The 9,013-nt window shown below is 63.0% G+C and overlaps 2 long non-coding RNA genes across 6 annotated transcripts in view; one reads left to right on the top strand and one right to left on the bottom strand.

Annotated features, from left to right (window-relative positions):
• LOC107183445 overlaps positions 1 to 2,446 on the top strand; it is a 3,901-nt gene extending 1,455 nt beyond the window's left edge. Inside the window, exons 2-3 of the long non-coding RNA XR_001514234.1 lie at positions 247 to 253; positions 2,436 to 2,446. This is a non-coding gene — a long non-coding RNA (uncharacterized LOC107183445). The remainder of the gene's footprint in view (positions 1 to 246; positions 254 to 2,435) is intronic.
• Positions 2,447 to 6,463: 4,017 nt separating this feature from the next.
• Positions 6,464 to 9,013, bottom strand: part of LOC102752853 — a 14,610-nt gene continuing 12,060 nt past the window's right edge. The window contains exons 4-5 of one of the 5 annotated variants that reach the window (XR_001514231.1): positions 8,108 to 8,547; positions 6,464 to 6,957 (exon numbers count right to left, since the gene is read on the bottom strand). This is a non-coding gene — a long non-coding RNA (uncharacterized LOC102752853). Of the gene's footprint in view, positions 6,958 to 7,947; positions 7,968 to 8,107; positions 8,548 to 9,013 lie in introns of those variants that run through there. The other 4 variants (XR_001514232.1, XR_435779.2, XR_001514233.1 and 1 more) reach the window with 4 other exon arrangements.

Below are 9,013 nucleotides of genomic sequence, written 5' to 3'. Positions count from 1 at the left end.
GGCCGGGCTGGGCGGGCAGCGCTCCCTCTGCCTGGGCTCTGAGGCTGCTCTGTGGCACCGCAGGTGGCATGTGCCTGCCTGTGCCCATGCCAGTCACGAGAGGCTCAGGGGCACAGGGCACGGGCACGTGGGTATCCCTGCGCACGGCCGGGCCTCCCGCCAAGTCCCGCCCCGTGATGCGGTTTGGAAGAAGCGCCTGACAGCAGAGGGGCCGGGAGTGGCTGGCACAGCTCTGGGTCCTCAGAGGAGGCCTGTGGGGCAGTGGGGCACGCCGGGAGCCGGCACCCTGCTCCGGGGGAGGCGCGTGGGCGGGCACGATGCCAGGCCCCATACGCAGGGCCCTAGAATGCGGCCGCATACGTGTGCCCCGCGTGAGCCAGCCGCCGCTCTGTACCGTTCCCAGGAAAGGGGCGCCCCCGTGGCGAGACAGCGGCTGAGGTTCCAGGGCAGGAAGGGAAAACCAAGCAGAGCTGGCGGCCTCAGGCCGGGGGCCCCCAGCGGGCAGCTTGGCAGCGCCTCACGGAGACCCTGGCGGGCGGGGCTGCTGGACGGTTTCCCCTGGGTGGTCTAGGGCGGTTTGAGGTTGGAATTCGGGGCCAACGCTGGCTCAGGGAGTTAGGAGCTGCTGGCAAGGAGCCATGAGACGTGCAGGGGCTGCACGCAGGCCCTGTCCACGCAGAGCCTGGCCACCAGCACCCAGGACCGCAGAGGACGGGGGCTCCGCTTGTCACAGTCCCCGTGGGCTGAGGAGCCCTGTGCCCGTTTGCTAGGTCTCAGCCTGTGGGTGCCCGTCTTCCTCGATGACTAAGCCCTTTCACCTGGGGAGCCTGCACCCCACTATCTGAGCCTCTGGGGAGCCTGCACCCCACTATATGAGCCTCTAGGGGGCCTGCACCCCACTATCTGAGCCTCTGGGGAGCCTGCACCCCACTATATGAGCCTCTAGGGGGCCTGCACCCCACTATCTGAGCCTCTGGGGAGCCCGCGCCCCTCTCTCTGGATGTCAGCATCGAGGTGCTAGACTCTGGGTTCCATGCACCATCTTTCCAGTCTGTGCTCGTGTGTCTGTGAGTCTGGATTTCTGGGGATGTGAGTCCCACTCTTTGGAGTTTGGGGGTGAATTTTAACCAGTTCACCTGGAAATTGAGGGGACATACCCCACCTCTGATTGCACTGCAGTATGTAACCCACTCCACAAATGCTGGTGCTCTAACCCCCATGTCATAGAAGTGAGGTTCCCTGTGGCCCAGGGACTGGGGTCCCTCCCAGGGCCTGTACCCCACCCTGTCACTGCTTCTCCAGGGGCCTATGAGCCCCTCTGCAGCTCTGGGGGATCTAGCTCATCCAGGGCACCCTGGCGTCCAAGCAGCTCCCCCACTCCTGTGAATGCCTGGGGACACGCCTGACCCCCGAGTCCCTGTGCAGCCTTCTCCCGTCTGGGCACAGGGACGCTGCTCTGTGGTCACCAGGGCCCTGGACAGCCTGTCCCCACGCGCTGGCCCCAAGCTGCCTGAAGGCCCAACTGACACATCTCGCTCGGCCCGTGTGCCAGGCCAGGCCGGTGGCCTCCGCCTGCGGTTTGGACGCCCCACTCCATCCGCCCCCTTTGCCTGTGTGGGTCCCATTCATCCCTGTGTCTAGCTCTGTGTGCTATTCATCTGTGTGCTGGGCGCCTGCCCTCCTGCCACCCAGGTGTCTGGGACGTCCCGCCCCCGTCTCCAGAGGGGTGTCCCCACCCAGACATGTCTTGGCCTGGACCCCACGAGTCAGAGTGTGGGGTCCTGTACCCCATAGAGTACCTGGGGTCCTGAAACCATTAGTGTGCGTGTGGGGTTCTGAACGCCGCTGTCGGAGTGTCAGAGTACCGCACCCCACTCCACTGAAGAGCTGAGTTGGGGTCCACAGCCAGGTGCTCCTGAGGCATCGAGCACTAACAGACTGAACCCCATTCCCTGCAGAACTGGGGTGACCTCTGTCACCCATCCTCTCAGACATTCTGTAGCCAGGATGATGGGTGCTCTGTTAGACTGCAGAACTGGGGACCTGGTACCCAAATAGTACGGGCAATACGGCCCACACTCTGAGGGTCTGGGTGCCTGGCCCTGAGGGCCCGGGACACTCAGCATGGCACCGCTAGAAGCCACCACCTGAACCCCGAGAGGGTCGGGTAGCCTGGTTCCCCTGAGCAGACAGGGCGGGTCCCTGTCACCCCGAAGTCCTGGGTGCAGAAGCAGGTCTGGACCACCCGGTCCGTCCCCCAGGTCCGAGGCAGCCCAGCCTCCGCGCACCAGGCTCCAGCCTCCAGGCCTTGGCTCCAGGCCTCACCGTCTGGTCCCACGGTTTTCTGAGTATCTGGGCAGCCTGTACCCCCTCCTCTGAATGCCAACCTGACAGATACACAGCTCCCCAGCTCCCAGGGCCTCTGGGGGTGAAAGCCCTGCCGCCTGAGGTTCGGCGCCCCCTCCATCCGTGTTGCCCCACTTGCCTGTGCTTCTGGGGCCACACTCCTTTCCGGGTCCTGGGTCACCCACATGCCTGCCTCTCACGCCCGCCCACGTGAGCCGGGTCTCTGCCCACTCATGATGCTGCCAGGCGGGCTACCCTCACCCCTCAAGCATCGGGCGAAGCCTCCACAGTCCCCGGAGCTTTGCTGCCCTCATGCAGGGGCCTCGTGACCCTGCTCGTGACTGTGAAGAGCTGACCCTGTACCCCAAGTCCACGTCCAGGTGACACGCCTGTGACTACCGTGTGCAGATGCTCCCCAAAACGACTGGGCTCTGGACGTGGCACCCCGTCCCTGAAGGCCTGAATCACACAGAAGTCTACGTTTTGGGGTGCTCTGTGCCCCACTCACCGGGGACATCAGCAGTGTGTCCCCTCAGCGCCTGCACCCACCCCTCACGGCGGCCCACGTCCAGGTCTGCGGCCCCCGCTGGCCAGTTCCAAGCCCGCCTTGTGCTTGGACGCTCGGCGCCCATTCACGGGTGTCCGGCCTGTGTGAGCCCATTCATCCCCCTCCCCCGCGGCCACCGGCTCCTGCGTGACTCCGGGCAGGCTGCGGCCCGTCCGCCCGCCTCCAAGACAGTCTGTGCTTTGTCGTCCCTGTTCCAGGAACAGCCGCTGCAGGCACATTCCAGGGTTTGGCCGCGCGCCAACGCAAACCCGTTCGCTGGCATAGCAGCGAGAGGGGGCAGGGCGGGAGGCCGTGGCGGGGAGAGGGGACCCTCCGGGTGGGACATGCGATCAAAGCCTTCCCTACATGGAGCGTGTCCTGGACGGGCTGCCAGCGGGGAGGGAGCGGAGTTACCAGTCTATCCAGTCTGGAAAGTGGGTCTCAGAGAGAAGAGAATGGGGTGGGGACTTAGACTACTCAGATGGGTAAATCAGGGTGCTGGCGCTCTGCCTGCCAGGGTGAGGCGGTGTGCCCCCCGTGCCCCTTCCTGCCCGGGGCCCCGGGGACACCAGGAATTCATTGTCCCAGCTCCCCAAAACTGCCCCGTGAGCCAGCACAAGGGCCACGCTCTCGGACTCTCTGGGGGTGGGGCTGGTGTGTAGTCTCTGGAGGGACCGTCCCTCTGACGGGATCTCCTCGGGCAGGTGTTCCCACAGGTGAGAGGATCCCTGTCCCCCTCTCGTTCTCGTTGGCCCTGGGACTGCCCAGCCCCTGGGCCCTGCGCTTCCTCCACACTCGGAGCTCGGGGCCTGGCACCAGCCTGTCCCTCCACCCCCGCCGGCCGCCCCTCCCTGGCCCCCAGGGCTGTGCAGAACGGCCAGGAGCCCCTTTAAGCAGGCGTGAGGCCCTCGTGGGCTGGGTGGGCTGCGCTGAATCTGGCCTGAGGGACACTGGGCCCCGGCACCAGGCTGGACCATGGGCTGTGGGCGTGGACAGGCCCTGGAGGGGGTCGGAAGGCCACTTCCAGGACCAGCCATGCAGCAGACGGCCCATCGGAGTCACTCTGGTGCTCGTGGTGCCAGGTGAAACCTGTCAAGTGGGGACGGGGGGCACCCTGAGCCTACAGTGACGAGACAGCTCCCATCTGCAAGGACCCAAGGGACCACGTGTGGCCCCTGAGCAGGCGCTGGGGAGCTCACCACAGAGAACTAGGAATGAGCCGGGGCCACCCCAGTCCCGCCAGAGTCCCCAAAGCTCCGGAGAGGGTGTCCCGTTCCAGGCCTGCAGCTCTCCCCGCTCAGGCTAGGGGTTCCCCCAGGCCCTGGCTGGGCCCCCCACTCTGTTGCTGGTGGTCTGCAGGAGATAGCTGAGCGGCGGGGAGCTCAGGACCAAGCCCCCGACATGTCCCCTCGGTGGGCCTTTCTCACTCCCGGTGGCCACGCCCAGGGCAGCCAGGGGCCTGGGACCCTCGACCAGCCCGTCAGCACGCCTCGGCCTCCGAGGCTGGCACAGCAGGGCCAGGGCTCAGGCGGCCAGGTGACCAAGCGGGAGGAAGACGAGACCAGCCAGGTTCCAAGCTCCCCCTGCTGTCCGCCAGCTGCTGCTGGAGGCGGCTGACCTGCTCCCACCGACCCGCTGCCTCCCTGCCAGCCCTCCCAGCTCCGCCCGCCCTGCCCAGCCCCGGGCAGCCCAGCTGGAGGCCCTGGCAGGCCTGTGGGTGCCCCCTTCTGTACACGGGCTTCTCCCTGGGCCCCTCCGCAGCCCCCGACCTGGCCTCCTCCTCCTGGAGGACCCATCCCGGGAGCCCCAACTCCAGACCTTTCTGACCGAAGCCCCTCTCAGTGGAATCACCACGCTGACCCCCTTCCTGGATTCAGCGGCCCTTCTGGCACCTGGTCAGCACAGCCCCCTCACTTGTCCAGGAGGGAGGGCAGGTCCTCGGGAAAAAGCTACAGCTTCCTGACCTCACACCTGCCCCAACCCCACCCCAGAGGGTCACCTGAGTCCTGGTCACAGGGCAGCAAAGGCCCCTGAGGGAGGCACAAGGACATCTCCCAGTGCCCAGTGCCCAGGACAGGCCGGGACAAGGGGGTCCAAGGGCCAGGAGCTCCCCGATGCCCTGGGGAAGCAGGGTGGGGCCGAGAGATGGAGAGAGAGGTGTCAGGTGGGGCTGGGCACACCTGAGCTCCGGGCACCAGGGGACACTGCGTTTCCATGGGTCTCAGCTGGGTGTGTGGAGACACGGGTCCCTCCGCCCCGTAGCCAGGCAGCACCGAGCAGGTTGGCTGAGCGTCCCCCCACCTGCACCCTCCTCTGTCCCTGGGTCGTGGCAGTGCTACCTGCAGGGCTGCTGGGACTCAGGGGCTCCCGTGATGAGGGCACGGCATCTCTTGTAAGGAACATCCTTGTCCTGCCCGGACAGCGTGGCTCTCGGGTTGAGATCAGCCTACGAACCAGGTTTGATTCCAGGTCAGGCCACATGCCCGGGTGGTGAGCTCGATCCCTAATGTGGGGTGTGCAGGAGGCAGCCAATCGATGATTCTCATCATTGAAGTTTCTGTCTCTCCCTCTCCCTTCCTCTCCGAAATCCTATATAATAAAGGTCTAAGTGTCTGACCCTTCCTTCTACTGTTCTATCCATCGCTATGATTCACACTGACCACCAGGGGGCAGACGCTCCAACCAGTAGGTTAGCTTGCTGCTGGGACCCGCGGATTGGGACCCAGGGAGACGGTCAGACACAGCCTGGAGCCCTCCTGTGGTCCCTCCCCGGCCTCTAAAATATTTCTTCTAATTTATTTCCGTTTAATGTGCATGAATCATCATTGAGGTTTCTGTCTCTCTCCCTCTCCCTTCCTCTCTGAAATCAATAAAAATATATTTTTAAAAAAGCAGTGTCTCCAGACATTGCCATCTGTCCTTGGGAGACAGAATCTCTCTCTCTCACACTCACACACACACACACACACACACACACACTCACACACACACGCACACACACACACGCACACACACACGCACTCACATGCACGCACACACATGCACACACGCACGCACGCACACTCACATGCACACGCACAAGCACACACGCACTCACACGCACATGCACAAGCACACACGCACTCACACGCACACACGCACACACACGCGCACACAAATGCACACCCACACACACATGCGCACACACACACACACTACCTGCACATCCACACCTTTCTCGTGCTCACACTCATGCACACGTGCCACGCACACACACACGCACACACACACGCGCACACACTCACACGCACACGCACACACACACGCACTCACATGCACGCACACACATGCACACACGCACGCACGCACACTCACATGCACACGCACAAGCACACACGCACTCACACGCACACACGCACACACACACGCGCACACACTCACACGCACACGCACACACACACGCACGCACACACACTCACACACTCTCACACACACACACTCACATGCACACACGCACACACGCACACGCCCAGACAGCTGACCTGGAGCCGCTAGCTCACCTGGGCTGACAAATCGACAATTTCCCAAATCTGGCCTTTCCGCAGCATTTATTTCTAAGAATCCTCCCCAGCGCCCCACGGCACAATCCGGAACAAGGGGAAATGCTGACTCAAACGCGTACATATCTCACCAAGAACTTGTGAATGCAGACGTTTGTCCAAATATAGCTCCTGTGTGTAGTCCTTTGCTACGGCCGTGCAGCACTGACCAGAGGCTGGAAGGCATTTCTGGCGTCCAGCAGCGTTCGGTGTGACGCAGCCGGTCCTCTGCCCGCCACCCAGGCTGAGCTCAGGAGATTTGGGCCGGGTCCTCGTCGGGACGCCCCACCCCCCAGGGGGTCCGGGCAGGGTGTTGGCAGAATTCATTTCCACACAGTTGCAGAGTCCTGGTCTGATGTCTGCAGAGAAGGGCCTGCCTGAAGGTCACCTCTACCAGGAAGCCCTCCTGGACTCACTCAACATCCACAGATGAGGGGGCGGCACATCACCTTCATTTTTGCCCTCGTCTCTCTTTTTTCCTTCTTTCTTTTTAAAAATGTTTATTGATGTCAGAGAAGAAGGGAGAGGGAGAGAGAGAAAGAAGCATCAGTGATGAGAGAGAATCGGGGATCGCCTGCCTCCTGCACGCCCCCCACTGGGGATGGAGCCCGCAACCCAGGCCTGTGCTCTTGACTGGGAATCAAACCGTGACCTCCTGGTTCCTAGGTCGACACTCAACCACTGAGCTGCGCCAGCCAGCTGCCCTCATCTCTTAGTGAGAAGTGAGTCACAGGTGCCACCCACACCCAAGGGGAGGATGCGGGTTGGGTACCGGGTGACTCTCGGGGGCACTTGAGGGTGCGTTCGCCATGGGGCGTGTCAGGCCTGCACAGTACTTGTCCCAACCAGCGACCCCCGGGGGCGTGAGCAGGGCCTCTGGCTCCAGAGCCTCACTCGCACCCGTCCACCGCCCTGTCCCTCATCATCAGCGGATTCTGTTCAAATCCCACATTCTGTTGTTACATCGTGGGCCTCTCTGAACGATTGCACGTGGGGTACGAGATAACTCATCTCCCCCCGGCTGTGAATTAATTTGACATTTTTCTCCTCACTCCCCTCCCGGGGAATGCCACCTGCACTCAGCCTGCCGGCTCTTCCGGCTCCGTTCCCAGGGAACTGATTTATTCCCGTGGCTTTGAATGCCAGATATGCGGCCCCCCACATCCTGCCTGCCCCCACCCAACCTGTTCTGCCCTCACAGGTGCCCCTCTGACCTCAGACGTCCAGCTCTGTCAGGGGCAGCCCTGGCCCCTCCCTTCCCTACAGCCACACCGACTCTGCCAGCAGAATGTGTGGTAGGTTCTCACTCAAAGCACAAATGTGCCGGCCGGCGTGGCTCAGAGGTTGAGCACTGACCTAGGAACCAGGAGGTCACGGTTCGATTCCTGGTCAGGGCACAGGCCCAGGTTGTGGGCTCCATCCCCAGTGTGAGGAGTGCAGGAGGCAGCCGATCCATGATGCTCTCTCATCCTTGATGTTTCTATCTCCCTTCCTCTCTGAAACCAATAAAAATGTTTATAAAAAAACACACCAAAAAACAACCCTGCAAATGTGTCCAGAGTCTGCTGGCTCCCTCGACGAGCTGTCTACCCCTTGAGTCCCCCAAGGTGTCCAGGGAGAGGGGAGAGGGTCTCACCACTGGCCTCTGAGGCTGAGATCAGGGTCACGGGGCCCCCAGGAAGCCCGGGCCTGTGCTGCGTGATGTCGCAGAGACAACAGGGTCTCTTGGCTCTCCCCTCCTAGGGCCGCCGCTGGGAGCCGCTGCACAAGCCGTGCCGCTGCCGACTCACCCAGGCCCTCGGCTGCCACACTCCTCTTCCCTTAGGCTGAGGAGGTGTGTGTGTGTGTGGGGGGGGGGTGAGCCACGCAGGATGCATCGAGGTGGACGTGGGCCCCAGGCCCCGCTGGGATCCGTGCCTCCTGCTCCAAACACGTGCCGTCCACCTGCCCCGTCTCCTCCGTGAGAGCCCATCTCCTGTGCTCGCTCCCCGTAAATCTCCGAGGCCCGGAGGCAGAGCCAGGCAGATGCCGGGGTCTTTGTTCTCAGAAGAATTGTGGTCAGAACTTCAAAACGTCCTAAGGAAGTGAGAACAGGAAGAGAAACATCTGGGAGACGGCTGCTTCCCCGACACCCCTCCATCCCGAAACCAGCGGGGAATGTGGGGAATAAAACACATTGCGTGACATCAGGCAGCCGGGCAGGGGTCCCTGGGGCGGGGGGTGGTGAGGGGGGTGCACCCATCTGCCTGGAGAGGGTTTCCAGGCACAGATGGCGCCTGACGGTCGGCTGAGCTAAGCCGACCTCGGAGCCCAGGAAGGTCACACGCTGGGGGTCACACCGTGGAGGTCACACGCTGGGGGTCACACCGTGGAGGTCACATGGTGGGTCCCGGGGCGGGCAGAGCTGCTGGGAGAGCCCCAGGCACCGTGAGGATCCCTTGCGAGTTTCCAGCTGCCAGGACGGGTGAATGCACAGGAAAACCACCCCGAGATGGGGACAGACGCCTGACAGAGCCGAGGGAGCAAAACTCAGAGCTCCTGG

This window comes from Myotis davidii, unplaced genomic scaffold (genome assembly GCF_000327345.1).
Source record: "Myotis davidii unplaced genomic scaffold, ASM32734v1 scaffold880, whole genome shotgun sequence".
NCBI lineage: Eukaryota > Metazoa > Chordata > Mammalia > Chiroptera > Vespertilionidae > Myotis > Myotis davidii.
Note: the sequence above shows the minus strand (reverse complement) of the source record. Positions and strands in the feature narration are given on the sequence as shown.